The sequence below is a fragment of the Scyliorhinus torazame genome, chromosome 12 (assembly GCF_047496885.1).
Source record: "Scyliorhinus torazame isolate Kashiwa2021f chromosome 12, sScyTor2.1, whole genome shotgun sequence".
NCBI lineage: Eukaryota > Metazoa > Chordata > Chondrichthyes > Carcharhiniformes > Scyliorhinidae > Scyliorhinus > Scyliorhinus torazame.
This window is the reverse complement of record NC_092718.1, coordinates 181,880,063-181,896,382: the sequence shown is the minus strand read 5'-3', so window position 1 is coordinate 181,896,382 and position 16,320 is coordinate 181,880,063. Positions and strand designations below refer to the sequence as shown.

At 50.9% G+C, this 16,320-nt stretch overlaps 1 long non-coding RNA gene across 2 annotated transcripts in view; it reads left to right on the top strand.

Annotated features, from left to right (window-relative positions):
- The first annotated feature begins 302 nt into the window (after positions 1–302).
- LOC140387263 (uncharacterized) overlaps positions 303–16,320 on the top strand; it is a 57,111-nt gene continuing 41,093 nt past the window's right edge. Inside the window, exon 1 of one of the 2 annotated variants that reach the window (XR_011933811.1) lies at positions 303–414. This is a non-coding gene — a long non-coding RNA (uncharacterized lncRNA). Of the gene's footprint in view, positions 415–1,126; positions 1,202–16,320 lie in introns of those variants that run through there. The other variant, XR_011933812.1, reaches the window with a different exon arrangement.

Here is a 16,320-nt window from a genome sequence, read left to right as displayed (position 1 = left end):
TGGGCAGTAAATGCTGGCCTAGCCAGCGACACCCTTGCTGATTTATAATCCGAACGCATTCATTAAGTATTTTTTGAATCAGATTTAATAATGCTTCACACAGCTGGGTGTTTGATTTATTATTTTTATGACCTTGCAGAGTGTCCATGTGTATATGAAACTTACACAGCAGTTTTTTTAAACAGACGGCTAGCAACTAGCTACAAATGATTATGTCACCTTTCTTCAGCCTGCGTGCAAATGTGCTAAGCTGTTTTCACATTGTAGCCTTGAGTACAGTTCGCTTATCTTTGTTGGCAGACGTATTATTTCATCTGAAAGGCGCAGTAGCTTTTAATGATGAAGTCTGTTAACTAGCAGGTGTAGGGCAACCTTCACAGAAAGGGCAAGGAGGAGATGTAAGGATTATCAAAGGTAAGAAATTGATTTTTCTCACCATCAAACAAATCGTTAAAGATATTGCTGCCTGCATCTGATGCTCTCTTATTTTTTCTTTCTATCTCCGACTGAGGTGTTTTGTGTGTAAGGCTGTCATTGTATTGGCACTTCATTTTTGCACCTTAACATAATTTAACATACTCTTGCCATAGCTAAGATAATTCAATGAGCTGTTCATCCTGAAATGATGAGAAATATATCACACACGGCACAGTAATTACCCACCGGTGAATAATATATGACATTATAATTTGTTAAATATAACATTTCTTGGTGAAATTATTTTTCTTTCACCCCAAGGATATGCAGAGTTGAATATCTCACTGGGAATCAGTGTGGGCCTTGATGCTTTAACCCCCAGGAATTTTCTTCCAGGAATTTTCTTCCGTCATTCCAATTTCAGTAAGCAGAACTGCCCTTTGCGCTGCTCCTCTGAGTCCATAATGATCTCTGGTGTCAGTGCATTGTGTAGTCTGCAGTACCTTCCTGTCTGATGCATGACTTGCTTCACAGAACTCCATTAGTTCACGGTATCTTATTTTGTAACAGCTGCCATAGTGCAACGGTGCAGATCGCTACAAGAACAGGATGATGTTGTTCTAAAACTCCACTGCGGTAATTCTAGTCATTCTCTAGTTTATCAAATGATATTTTTTTGTTCCCTCAGGCTGTTTTTTCTCACTTGTGTCATTGTGGGATCTCCAGGCTGTGTGATTTCCCATTGATATCCCACCTGTTACAGCTCTCCTTCCAGGAGCAGAGGGTGAGTTTCCAACATACCTCAGTATTCACGAGCCTGAGGCCTGCACAGAATTAGAAATTGGGATTCATGTTTTGTCAAAGAGAAACTCAGTGTCTAATTATGCCCTCTTTCGGGCTGGATACTCCCTCCCAGGGTGGTAAACAGAGGCCCAGGTAGTTTGTCTAGTGCTGAACCTGAGGGGAAACAGACACCCCTTTGTGATTTTCACAGGGTTGCCCCCTTAATTAGCCTGTGTGGTAAACCACTGTTGCACCTGTATTAGGTGATGTAAGGTAGGAACTCTACTATAGGTTCGCCGGTAGCCCCTGCCTGCTGGCTCCGCCCAGTAGGAGGAGTGTGTCCTCTATTCAGCAGCCATTTCGCTAGCTGCTGTGGGAGGCCACACATCTGACTGCAATAAAGCCACAGTTGTATCCAACTTTAGTCTTTGTACAATTGATCGTGCATCAATTTATTGCAGTAAGATTTTCTAAAAGATGGACCTCCGAATCAAACCACATCGCCTGCAGCTAGATCCGCAATCAAGCGATGCCAAAAAGGACTTTAATCACTGGCTAGCTTGCTCCGAGGCCTATATCAACTCAGCGACCACCCCTGTTCCGGAGGCTCAGAAGATACAGATCCTGTACTCAAGGTTGAGCTCCAGCGTGTTTCCGCTGATCCAGGACGCCCCGAACTACGCAGACGCCATGGTGCTCCTGAAAGAAAAGTACGCACAGAAAACAAACACACTCTTCGCCAGGCACGTACTCGCCACTCACTTTCAACTCCCTGGTGAGTCCATAGAGGACTTCTGGCAGGCCCTAATCCCACTCGACCGGGACTGTGACTGTCAGGCCATTACGGCCACCGAACATTCCAACCTTCTTATGTGCGATGCGTTTGTAATGGTGATTGGGTCGGACCTCATACGCCAAAGACTGCTAGAAGGGGCCACGCTCGACCTAGCTGAGACTAAAAAGCTAGCACTCTCCATGGCGGTCGCCTCACGTAATGCTCAGGCCTACCCCTCCGGCCGCGCGGCCCACCACTCCTATCCCTCATGGACCCCACAGACGGCCGCCCCTGCCGGGGCTTCACCCAGCAGTACGCCTGTGCCACACGCCAACCCGCGCACCCCTGGGGTCCCCGATGTTACTTCTGCAGCCAGCAGAAGCACCCCTGCCAACGCTGCCCAGCCCGCACTGCCATTTGCAAGGCTTGCGGCAAATAGGGGCACTTCGCCGCGGTGTGCCAGGCCAGAGCAGTCGCCGCTATCGCCCACTTCCCCCTGACCTATACACAATGGGCGCTGCCAATCTCGTCCCAGACCACGCGCGGCCAGTGGGCGCCGCCATCTTCACCTCCGTGAACCACACGCAGCAAGTGGGCGCCACCATCTTCACCTCCTGGGGCCACGCGCGGCCATGGGCGCCGCCATCTTATCCAGCTCCCGCAACGTGCGGCCCATGGGCCATTTGTCCCCCGCAGGATCTTCAGGCACTGCCATCTTGTCTTCCCCACGAGGCGTGGACGCCGACAGCATTCCACGACCTGGGCTCCCCACACTCCAATCTTCTGACGCCAGCGATGACCGACCGCAGCTCGCCTCAGTGACGATCGACCAGTCTCGTCCGCACAACCTGGCCACTGCTTCATCCGCACAACATGGCCAACGCTTCGACCAGTGTAAGAATCAACGGTCACGTGACCTCTTGCCTGCTGGACTCCGGGATCACCGAAAGCTTCATCCACCTGGATATGGTAAGGTGCTGCTCCCTCGCAGTCCACCCCGCCAATCAAAAAATCTCTCTGGCCTCCGAGTCCCATTCCGTCGCGATCCGGGGGTTCTGCACTCTCACTCTCACAGTCCAGGGCGTAGAATTCAGCGGCTTCCGCCTCTATGTCCATCCTAATCTCTGCGCTGCACTACTACTAGGCCTGGACCTCCAGTGCAATCTTTAGAGCCTTACCCTCAAATTCGGCGGGTCCCTACCACCCCTCACTGTGTGTGACCTCGCGACCCTAAAGGTCGACTTTGCCAATCTAACTCCGGATTACAAACCCGTTGTCACCAGGAGCAGATGGTACAGCACCCAGGACAAGACCTTCATCAGGTCCGAGATCCAGCGGTTGCTTCGGGAAGGCATCATCGAGGCCAGCAATAGCCCCTGGAGAGCCCAAGTGGTAGTCGTTAAAACTGGCGAGAAACACAGAAAGGTCGTGGACTACAGACAGACCATCAATCGGTACATGCAGCTCGACACGTACCCCCTCCCACGCATATCTGATATGGTCAATCAGATTGCGCAGTACCGGGTCTTCTCAACGGTAGACCTGAAATCCGCCTACCACCAGCTCCCCATTCGTAAATCGGACCATCCATACACCGCTTTCATGGCGGCCGGTCGTCTCTATCACTTCCTCAGGGTTCCCTTCGGCGTCACTAATGGGGTCTCGGTCTTCCAAAGGGAGATGGACCGAATGGTCGACCGGTATGGTTTGCGGGCCATCTTCCCGTACCTAGACGACGTCACCATCTGCGGCCACGATCAGCAGGACCACGACGCCAACCTTGCCAAATTCCTCCACACCGCCAGTGTCCTCAACCTCACCTACAACAAGGAGAAGCGCGTGTTTAGCACAAACCGCCTAACCATCTTCGGCTATGTGGTCCAGAACGGAGTTCTGGGGCCCGATCCCGACCGCATGTGCCCCCTCATGGAGCTTCCCCTCCCCCACTGCCCCAAGGCCCTCAAACGCTGCCTGGGGTTCTTCTCCTACTACGCCCAGTGGGTTCCAAACTATGCGGACAAGGCCCGCCCACTCACTCAGTCCATCCACTTTCCCCTTACGGCCGAGGCACAACAGGCCTTCACCTGTATCAGAGCTGATATAGCCAAGGCTGGGGTGCACGCAGTAGACGAGACACTGCCCTTCCAAGTAGAAAGCGACACATCAGACGTCGCACTTGACGCCACCCTCAATCAGGCAGGCAGACCCGTGGCATTCTTTTCCCGCACCCTTCATGCCTCAGAAATTCGGCACTTGTCCGTCGAAAAAGAGGCCCGAGCTATCATTGAAGCTGTGCGGCATTGGAGGCATTACCTGGCCGGCAGGATGTTCACTCTTCTCACTGACCAACGATCGGTAGCCTTCAGGTTTAACGACACGCAGCGGGGCAAGATCAAAAACGATAAAATCTTGCGGTGGAGAATCGAGCTCTCCACCTATAATTACGAGATTTTGTATCGCCCCGGCAAACTCAACGAGCCCCCAGACACCCTATCCCGAGGTACATGTGCCAGCGCACAAGTAGACCGACTCCGGGCCCTACACGACAGCCTTTGTCACCCGGGTGTCACATGATTGTACCATCTTGTCAAGGCTCGCAATCTGCCCTACTCCGTCGAGGAAGTACGGACAGTCACCAGGGACTGCCAGGTCTGTGCGGAGTGCAAGCCGCACTTCTGCCGGCCGGACCGTGCGCACCTGGTGAAGGCCTCCTGCCCCTTTGAACGCCTCAGCGTGGATTTCAAAGGGCCCCTCTCCTCCACCGACCAAAACATGTATATTCTCAGTGTGGTCGATGAATACTCCAGGTTCCCCTTCGCCATCCCATGCCCCGATATGACGTCTGCCGTCATCAAAGCCCTAAACACAATCTTCGCTCTGTTCGGTTTCCCCGCCTACATCCACAGAGACAGGGGATCCTCATTCATGACTGATGAGCTGCGTCAGTTCCTGCTCACCTGGGGAAACGGGTAGGTTGAGAGGGAGAACGGGATGTTATGGAGGGCTGTCCAACTGGCCCTACGGTCCAGGAACATCCCAGCCTCTCGCTGGCCGGAGGTCCTCCCTGAGGCACTACACTCCATCCGCTACGAATAACACACCCTATGGACGTCTTTTTGCCTTCCCCAGGAAGTCCACATCCGGGGTGTCGCTCCCCACTTGGCTCGCAGCTCCAGGACCGGTCCTGCTCCATAGGCACGTCCGACTCCACAAGGCGGACCCGTTGGTGGATAGGGTGCACTTGCTCTATGCCAACCCCCAGTATGGCTATGTGGCATACCCCGACGGCCGTCAGGATACTGTCTCCCTCAGGGACCTGACACCAGCAGTTTCCAGCCATACACACCCTTCCGGCCCGGCGCCACCCTCCCCTCCCCCCGCGCTCCCAACATTAACCCCACCAGGACCATCCCTCCTTCCCCTGCCCACACCAGAGGATGAAGAGGATTTCGGCACACTTCCGGAGTCATCCAATATCAGGCCAGCATCGACATCGCCAGCATCGACATCGCCGCCACCGCTAAGTCGCTCCCAGCGGAACGTCAAGGCCACCAGACCGGTTGAATCTCTAACTGCCACCGGACTTTCAAAGGACATTTTTTTTGCCTTTTCCCTGATAAAACACTGTACATAAATTCACTACTGTATATAGTTCTCCACCATCCCCGCCGGACTCATTTTTAACAGTGGGTGAATGTGGTAAACCACTGTTACACCTGTATTAGGTGATGTAAGGTAGGAACTGTACTACAAGTTCACCGGTAGCCCCTGCCTGCTGGCTCCGCCCAGTAGGAGGAGCGTGTCCTCTATTCAGCAGCCATTTCGCCAGCTGCTGTGGGAGGCCACACATCTTACTGTAATAAAGCCACAGTTGTATCCAACCTTAGTCTTTGTACAATTGATCGTGCATCAGCCTGGTGACAGGTTTGCTGTGCAATTAGGAACAGTGAGCAGGTTTGCAAAGTTGGAGGACCAGTGAGAGGCCTTCTAGATTAAAAGGAGCAGTGTAGAACCTGAACGGGAGAGACGACAGAGACACATGGTAGGGTAGAAATGAACGACATGTTTATTACGGTGTACACAAAACTAACTCCTCTCCCCGAAGGGCCACTCTCTAGTTTTTATACTGTGTGGTTTTCCTTTGTTAAGGGGAAACCCCGCTCGCAATTACCGTGGGAGCTCATGTCAGCTGTGTAAGGTGGAAATCGAATGGAGCACAGTCCTTGGCCCCCAAGGGGGTTATAATAAGCGGCTAGGCTGATAAGGAAGGAAGGGAATGGACACTTCAAGATGGAGGTACCCTCTGTAGTGTTACCTTGTTCAGGACTATTAGAGTTAATGTGGGACGAGGGAAACAATGCCACCTACATTATGATGTAGAGGGTCACATGGGTACCATGTAGTAGTGAATGGGGCAGAGGTCATCATGAGCATAACACCTAGTCAGGACTGTGTGTGATATATATATGCATATCGTTTTTTAAAATACATTTAGAGTGCCCAATTATTTTTTTTTCCCAATTAAGGGGCAATTTAATGTGGCCAATCCACTTTCACAGTAACTTCATACTTGTGACAATAAAAGGTTATTATTATTATTAACCTGCACATCTTTGGGTTGTGGGGGTGAAACCCACGGAGACATGGGGAGAATGTGCAAACTCCACAAGGACAGTGACCCAGGGCCAGGATTCGAACCCGGGTCCTCAGCGCCGCATTCCCAGTGCTAACCACTGTGTCACATGCCACCCCATATATGTATACAGTTGTGTGTTATTATAAAACAATTATTATTCAACCATACAAACCTCGAGACCTCTTCACGAGATAACATACATTCTTACAACACGCTCGCCCCAACTTTCTCAAATCTAAATTGAAAAACCGTGGCTTTTATACCCAGGCCACCAGTGTGGATGGGGAATCCTTCTACAGGGCAGCCTGTGGCTGCTCCTGCACCCATCAGACAGGGAGGGATACTTGACATCTGCCTATGTACAGCACTGCACCCCACACCCTCCCATCCCACTGCCCAGCCTGCTGTCAGGAGGCCCTAGGGTTGCCAACCCTCCAGGATCGGCCTAGAGTCTTCAGGAATTGCAGATAAATCTCCTGGACTCTGCTGTATGCAACACTGGAGAGAAATCATCAGGACATTAAAAAAATGTTTAGTCACTTTCTTTGAACTTTTCTCTTTATTAGATATGAACATGTTGTAAATGGGAGTAAAAGGTTGTTTGGGTGACAGTCAAGTATCATCCAATTGGGTGATGAGTCTTTTTGCTTTCCTATTGGCAAGGGAAGGCAGTGTGTCACAAGAATGGACATGATGGCTGACTAATGGCTGGAGCAACATTTCTGATGAAACCTCCAGGGACACATATTTGGTAACCCTTGGAGGCTGCCTCCAGGTACCTAGGCTGCTGGGCCCTGCTGCCTGCCGGAACCTGGAGGCCGACTGGAAAATCCCAGTCCACCTCTGTGAAGTGGCTCCTAATGAGCTTGCTTGTCTACCTGCTGCACGTGGGTAGCCCTGCGACCACCCCTCTCGCACTGGTGTGCAGGGTGGCCAGTGGGGGGGGGGTAGTTGTGAGGCACTATATAAATGCAAGTCTTTCTTCAGTAAACACACAATGGCTGCATTTAGAAGTTAATGTCATAGTTTGGGAAGACACAGTTTTGGATCAAAAATTAGCTGCCATTGGTGAAGTTAAAAGTGACTGCTGGGTAAAGCAAGCCCCCCCCATCCAGTTACCTCATCAATGGGGCCATGGATGAAACAGGAAATTACTTGTGTGATTTTCCCTGTGGGTGACTGGGAGAATTTGGGAGAATTTGATCATATCTTTCCTTTCTTCTCAATTTCCCCAACTCTCCTCCCATTTTGGAACATAGGAACTGAAAAGTAGCCCATTCATTCCCTTTAGCCTGTTCTCCCATCCAGTTAGATTATGTCTTCAATAGACTTCGATACTGCCACCAGCAAGGGACCAGGGCCTGGCGTTGGAATCGTCAGCGGGCGCAAAAACAGACATTTTTCCGTTTTGCGCGATTCTCCGCCCGATCACGATTCTCGCTGCCGATGCCGCGGCGCAGAGAATTCAGCACAATATTTTGGCCTCCACGGTGGCGCAGTGGTTAGCACTGTTGCCTCACAGCACCGAGTCCCTGGGTTCGATCCCGGCCACGGGTCACTGTCCGTGTGGAGTTTGCACATTCTCCCTGTGCCTGCATGGGTTTCACCCCCACAACCTAAAGATGTGCAAGGTAGCTGGATTGGCCATGCTAAATTGCCCCTTAATTTGAAAAAAGTAATTGGGTACTCTAAGTGAATAAAAGAAAAATTTTGGCCTCAACTGCTTTCTGTGGAAAAAAATTCCATAGGCTCATCCCTCTCCTCACCTCAGTCCTAAATGGTTTACCCTGTATCCTTAGACTGCAACCCCTGCTTTTGGACTCCCCCGCGATCGGGCATAACCTTTCTGTATCTACCCTATCAAGTCCTGTTAGAATTTTATAGGTTTCTATGAAATCCCCTCCTCATTCTTCTAAACTCCAGTGAAGATAATCCTAACCGACTCAATCTCTCCTCCTGCGTCAGCTCCGCTATCCCAGGAATCAGTCTGGTAAATCTTCGCTACAATCCCTCTATAGCAAGAATAATCTTCCGATAAGAAGACCAAAACTGCACACAATATTCCAGGTGTGGTCTCACCGAGGCTCTGCATAATTTCAGAAAGACATCCCTGCTCCTGTATTCAAATCCTCTCAGTATGAAGGCCAACATACCATTTGCCTTCTTTAATGCCTGTTGCTCTGTGATGCACTATCAATTACGATGAGACGAGAGTAGAATGTAATCAAGGCTTTATTACACAGAGATGTGTGGCTTCCTACAGCAGCTGACAAAATGGCTGCTGTACGGAGAGCACACATATTTATACTCCGCCTACTGGGCGGAGCCAGCAGGCAGGATCTACCCCTGTACCTGTAGTACAGGGGCCTTACCGTAAAACCCACATATATACAGTATAATACATCAGTGGTGACTATCACATTCACCCCCCTGTTAAAAATGAGCCCAGTGGGGGTGGTGGAGATATACAGACAAGCTGCTTTTAAAAATCACAGAGAATATTACAAATTTAGGCAGTCCGGTGCCTTGATCTGTCGTCAAGAGCGCCGCAGTGCTGGTGGCGACTCAGGTGTCCTCTTCATCCCCGGGTGGGAGCAAGGGGAGGACGGATTGTCCTAGAGCGAGGGCTGTGGTGGGGTGCGCTGGGGGAGGGGAGGGTGGCGCCGGGGCAGGAGGGGGGGGGGGGGTGTGGGGACCCAGCTGGTGCCAGGTCCCTGAGGGAGACTGTGTCTTGGCGGACATCGGGGTATGCTACGTAAGAGTACTGCGGGTTGGCGTGGAGTAGCTGTACCCTCTCAACCAACGGGTCCACCTTGTGGAGTCGCACGTGTCTTCGGAGGAGAACGGGTTCTGGAGCTGCCAGCCACATTGGAACGAAACCCCAGAGGTGGACTTCCTGGGGAAGGCAAAGAGACGTTCATGGGGGGTTTCGTTAGTCGCGGTGCACAGGAGCGACCGAATGGAGAGAAGTGCGTCGGGGAGGACCTCCTGCCAGCGGGAGGCCGGGAGATTTATGGACCGTAGGGCCAGCTGGACGGCCCTCCAGACCGTCCCATTCTCCTGCTCCACCTGCCCGTTTCCCCTGGGTTTGTAGCTGGTCGTCCTGCTCGAGGCAATGCCCCTGTTGAGCAGGAACTGGCGCAGCTCATCGCTCAGAAATGAGGATCCCTTGTCGCAGTGGACGTAGGGAAACCGAACAGAGCAAAGATGGTGTTGAGGGCTTTGCTGACGGTGGCAGACGTCATGTCGGGGCATGGGACGGCAAAGGGGAATCGGGAATATTCGTCGACCACACTGAGGAAGTACGTGTTGCGGTCAGTGGAGGGGAGGGGCCCTTTGAAGTCCATGCTGAGGCGTTCAAAGGGGCAGGAGGCCTTCACCAGGCGCGCATGGTCTGGCTGGTAGAAGTGCGGTTTACACTCCGCGCAGACCTGGCTGTCTCTGGTGATAGCCCTGACTTCCTCGATGGAGTAGGGCAGATTGCGGTCTTTAATGAAGTGGTAAAAATGGGTGACTCATGGGTGACAGAGATTGTCGTGCAGGGTCTGGAGTCAGTCCACTTGTGAGCTGGCACATGTACCTCAGGATAGGGCATCGGGAGGCTCGTTGAGCTTACCGGGGCGATACAAAATCTCGTAGTTGTAGGTGGAGAGCCCGATCCACCACTTCAAGATTTTATCGTTTTTGATCTTTCCCCGCTGTGTGTTATTAAACATGAAGGCAACCGACCGTTGGTCAGTGAGGAGAGTGAATCTCCTGCTGGCCAGGTAATGCCTCCAATGCCGCACAGCTTCAACGATGGCTTGGGCCTTCTTTTCGACGGAGGAGTGCCGAATTTCAGAGGCATGGAGGGTGCAGGAAAAGAATGCCATGGGTCTGCCTGCCTGGCTGAGGGTGGCGGCCAGAGCGACGTCTGATGCCTCGCTCTCGACTTGGAAGGGGAGCGTCTCGTCGACCGCGTACATCGTGGCCTTGGCGATGTCGGCCTTGATACGGTCGAAGGCCTGGTGAGCCTCAGCCGTCAGTGGGAAAACGGTGGATTGAATGAGTGGGCGGGCCTTGTCCGCATAGTTTGGGACCCACTGGGCGTAATACGAAAAGAACCCCAGGCATCGTTTGAGGAACTTGGAGCAGTGGGGGAGGGGGAGTTCCATGAGGGAGCTCATGCAAACGGGGTCGGGCCCCAGAACTCCGTTCTGCACCACATGGCCGAGGATGGCTAATCGGTTCGTGCTGAACACGCACTTCTCCTTGTTATACGTGAGGTTGAGGAGAGTGGCAGTGAGGAGAAATTTGGAAAGGTTAGCATCATGGTCCTGCTGGTCGTGGCCGCAGATGGTGACGTTATCCAGGTACGGGAAGGTGGCCCGCAGTCCGTACCGGTCAACCATTTGGCCCATCTCCCGTTGGAAGACCGAGACCCCGTTGGTGACGCCGAAGGGAGCCCTAATAAAGTGGTAAAGGCGGCCGTCCGCTTCAAACGCAGTGCAGGGGCGGTCCGCCTTACGGATGGGGAGCTGGTAGTAAACAGATTTCAGGTCCACTGTTGAGAAGGCCTGGAATTGTGCAATCTGATTGACCATATCAGATATGCGTGGGAGGGGTACGCATCTAGCTGCATGTACTGGTTGATGGTCTGACTCTAGTCAACGACCGTCCTGTTTTTCTCCCCGGTTTTCACCACTACCACTTGGGCTCTCCAGGGGCTGTTGCTGGCCTTGATGATACCTTCCTGCAGCAGCTGCTGGGCTCAGACCTGATGAAGGTCCTGACCTGGGCGCTGTACCGTCTGCTCCTGGTGGCGACGGGTTTGCAATCCGGGGTTAGGTTTGCAAAAAGGGAAGGCGGGTAGACCTTAAGGGTCGCGAGGCCGCAAACTGTAAGGGATGGTAAGGGCCAGCCAAATTTCAGGGTTAGGCTCTGGAGGTTGCACTGGAAGTCCAGGCCCAGTAGCAAGGCAGCGCAGAGGTTGGGGAGGATGTAGAGGCGGAAGCCGCTGTACTCCACGCCCTGGACGGTGAGGGTGGCGATGCAGTACCCCCGGATCGCCACGGAGTGGGATCCGGAGGCCAGGGAAATTCTCTGGTTAGCGGGGTGTACCGCGAGGGAGCAGCTCCTTACCGTATTGGGGAGGATGAAGCTCTCAGTGCACCCGGAGTCCAGAAGGCAGGAGATCTCGTGCCCGTCGACCTTCACCTTTGTCGAAGCAGTCGTGAGGTTGTGCGGTCGAGACTGGTCAATCGTGACCAAGGCGAGACGCGGCTGGTCGTCGGCGGTTGCAAGCGATGAGTGGCCTGATGAGGTACCCGGCGGGCAGGGGTCCTGAGGCAGGTAAGATGGCGGCACCCACGGGTTGCATGTGTTGTGAGTAGAGCAAGATGGCGGCGCCCACGGACTGCACGTGGTCCGAGGAGGGGACGATGGTGGCGCCCACTGGCCGCACGTGGGGGGTGCCGGGACAATAGCGGCGATTGAGCGGGCCTGGCACACTGCAACAAAATGTCCCTTCTTGCCACAGGCCTTGCAGAGGGCGCTCCGCGCCGGGCAGCGCTGCTGGGGGTGTTTTGACTGTCCACAGATGTAGCATTTGGGTCCCCCGGGGTTGGTTGGCTGCCGCACGGCGCAGGCGTGGGGTTGGCTGGGGGCTGCCGCTGATGGGGTCCATGATGGGGTGGCTGTCGGCGGGGTCCACGATGCACGGGGGGGTGGGCCCGCTCGGTCGGGGGCATAGGCCTGAACGTTGCGTGATGCGACCGTAAGCGAGAGCGCTAGTTTTATGGTCGCCGCAAGATCAAGTGTGGCCCCTTCTAAGAGGGGCTGGCGAATGTAGTCAGACGCTATGCCCGTAACGAACGTGTCTCTCATCAGTAGGTTCGAGTCACAGTCTCTCACTAGTCTTCCACAGACTCACTGGGAAGTTGACGCCGCATGTATAGGAGATGCCTGGCATAGATTTTGTTGGTCCGCTGAGCGTAATTTTCCTTCAGTAACGCCATGGCTTCTGCGTAGGTTGGCGCATCCTGGACGAGGGGAAAAACGTTGGCGCTCAGCCGCGTGTACAGAATCTGAAGCTTCTGTGCTTCTGGGATTGTGTCTGGCGTAGGCCCAATGTAAGCTTCAAAACAGGCTAGCCAATGTTCAAAGTCTTTTTTGGCTTTGTCTGCTTGAGGATGCAGCTGCAGGCGATCTGGCTTGATGCGGAGATCCATCTCTGAAAAATCTCTGTTTAATAAATTGATGCACTATCAATTACGACGAGACGAGAGTAGAATGTAATTGAGGCTTTATTACACAGAGATGTGTGGCCTCTTACAGCATCTGACGAAATGGCTGCTGTACGGAGAGCACACATATTTATACTCTGCCTACTGGGCGGAGCCAGCAGGCAGGGATCTACCGCCGTACCTGTAGTCCAGGGGCCTTATCGTAAAACCCATATATATACAGTATAATACATCAGTGGTGACTACCACACTCTGCATGCTTACCTTCAGAGATTGCTGTACAAGGACAAATACCTCATATTTACCCACATTATACTGCACCTGCTATGCATTTGCCCAATCACTCAACTTGTCCAAATCACACTGCACCTCCTCATAGCTCACACTCCCACCTACCGTCTGCAAATTTGGAGATATTACATTTAGTCCCCTCATCCAAATTATTAATGTGTATTGTGAATAGCTGGGGTCCTACCACCAATCCTTGCGGCATCCCACTAGTCACAGCCTGCCATTTGGAAAAAGACCTGTTATTTCCTACTCTTTGTTTCCTGTCTGCCACCCAGTTTTCTATCCATCTCAATACAATACCCCCAATCCCATGCGTTTCAATTTTACACGCGAACCTCTTATGTGGGACTTAGTTGAAAGCCTTCTGAAAGACCAAATAAACCACATCCACTGGTTCCTCCTCATCAACTCTACCCGTTACATCCTCGAAGAATTTCTCTGGATTTGTCAAGCATGATTTCCCTTTCGTAAATCCATGCTGACTGTCTGATCTTACCACTTTTCCAAGTTTGTTGCTATTAAATCTTTTATAATTTTATATTCTTGAATTTTCCCCACGACTGATGTTAGGCTGACTGGTCTATAATTCGCTGTTTTCTCTCTATCTCCCTTTTTAAGTAGTGGGGTTACATTAGCTACCCTCCAATCTGTAGGAACTGTTCCAGAGTCTGTAGAATCGTGGAAGGTGACCACCAATTTCTAGGTCCACTTCCTTAAGAATAGTTTCTTCGCTTGAAAAAATATATATTTTTGGATGTGGATGCCACTAGCAAGGCCTGCATTTATTGTCAATCCCTTATTTCCCCCGAGAAGGTGGTGATGGGCCTTAAACCTGAACTCCAGGAGCTCCCATAGGACAGTTGGCAGGGGGTTCCAAGATATTGATCCAGGAGTGTTGAAGGAATGGTGATATAGGTCGAAGTCAGGATGATGTGTGACTCTGAAGGGAACTTGGAACTCACAGTGCTTCCATGCACTTGCTCTGCTTATCTTTCTCGGCAGGTTAGGTCCGGCCTAGGGAGGTGTTGTTGAAGGAATCTTGGGACGTTACTGCACAGTATCCGGCAGATCATACACACTGCAGCCATGGAACAGCGGTGATGAACGGAGTTGGTCTTTAGTTCACTCTTCACTAATTTTAGTTAAAATAGTAGACGTGAAGATGAAAAAAATCCACTTCTTTGCGATAGTTAGTGAACAGAGGAAAGTACACCACCAGCAGTGCAAGTTGCCTTCTCCACGGCAGTGACATTCTTGATGACTTCAAACATTTAGATGCATATCGTGTTTGTGGAAACTCTGGTGGAAAGATTGAAAATAATGTATAATTTTCTTAAGCATTATTTTCAGGAATTATTATGATCCTATATATTTGAAATCTCACTGCATTTTGGTGATTGGCTGCTTATGTTTCTAACTGGGATATATTATATAGCGGCCTTCAGCTTGCACTGAAACTCAGGACGTTATTGCTCATTTTGCAAGTACGAGCTTGGAACCACAAAGCTGGAATTCTGTTTGGGATGAAACACAGGAACCATCTAAAATTTCCTCCCGGGAGCTTATTTAGGAGTTTATCTTATTTTGTTAATCCGTTTTCTGCTGGTGGACCTGATTATTGGTTGCAATTGATAATATAGTTCACTTCTTCTTCAAGGAAAGAGGCAATTAAGCAGGCATTTTTAAATAATAGACTGACAGAAATGAGCCATCTTTCATACCAGAACAGCCATTAATCTCTTGCACATCAATTTCCATATCATTTCAGACGTTATTTCACAGTCGTACATTATAAAACCGGGCATTTGTGTCAGCCTTGATGCAGTATAACATGCTTGAACATGAAATGCAGTAATTACCTCTTTGGTCATTAGAATTGCTAACCAGAGCCTGACATTTGCAAATCATTCCTTTTTCCAAATGATCCAGAAGTAAGCTTGTGCATTACATGGGCTGCATTTAAATGAGATAGTTCAGCCTTCAAGTGGGAGTTTGTTGCTTGCCTGTAGAAATGTTCGGATTTCAATTCTATGTCGCTGCCTCTGCCCTCACCTGAAAGCTGGGTAAAATGGTGTTTTTGTTTATTGCGACAGTAACAAACATGCACTAAATACACAAACATTGCCTTGGCAAAAATGAACCACTTTAGAAATGCTGAGGTCCGATGCAACTGTTCACATATCTTTCTTCCCCATTCTCAAGTCACAACACACTGACAATCATGGTGATAAACCATGTTCGATCCATCCAAGCAGCAAACACATCCTGGAAGCACAGTTAAACTGCAGGCGATAAGAACAAACAACTATAATTTAGTTTAGTCTCAGTCTTTCCATTGCTTCTGTCACCCTTTCTGTCTTCCCTCTCTGTCTTCTTTCTCTTTTGCAAGTATCTAATGTGTCTGCTTGGCTTCAACACATATTCCTAAACTGATGTGTATTCAGTGTTGCATTTTCTCCCCGTGTCTGCGTGGGTTTCTTCTGGCTGCTCCGGTTTCCTCCCACAGTCCAAAGATGTGCAGGTTAGGTGCTAAATTGCCCCTTGGTGTCCAGGGATGTGCAGGTTAAGTGAGGTTACTGGGATCGGGCGGGGAAGTGGGCTTAGGTAGGGTGCTCTTTCAGAGGGTCAGTGCAGACTCGATAGGCCAAATGGCCTCCTACTGCACTGCAGGAATTCTATGACCAGTGACTAGATCTTTGATGCTTTTTTATAAAGGCCGAGGCATTTAGGTGTGATGCAATGTGGGAGGTAAGGATTGAGGAGACGTGGGCAAGTGAAAAAGAAGGTGGAGCTAAGAGACAGATCAGCTTGATCTGATATGGCAGGGGAGCAGCAAGTGGAAGGGGAGGGACAAGCAAGGCTTTGATCAGGCAGGGGTGAATCAAGAAGATGGCAGTGGGAAGAGACAACACAAATAGGAGCTGGAATTAGGCCCTACAGTTTTAGCTGAATAGAAGATGGTTTTTAGACGGGGATGTCATGGGAATGTCACTTTAAGAAATGTTTGTCTTCTCAAGTGGCCACAGTGATGTCATTGTGTGGGTGGAGCTGGGCTCTGGCTCTGCTTTTTACTTTCGTTTTGAGCTGGAAGCTGTTTTTGGATCTGAGTTTTGGTTTCGTTTTCAGTTGGAGAGCTGCATTCAAACCAAGGAGGTGTATTTTGGTCTCTCTCTGCAAGCTAAAGTATGTCTCCA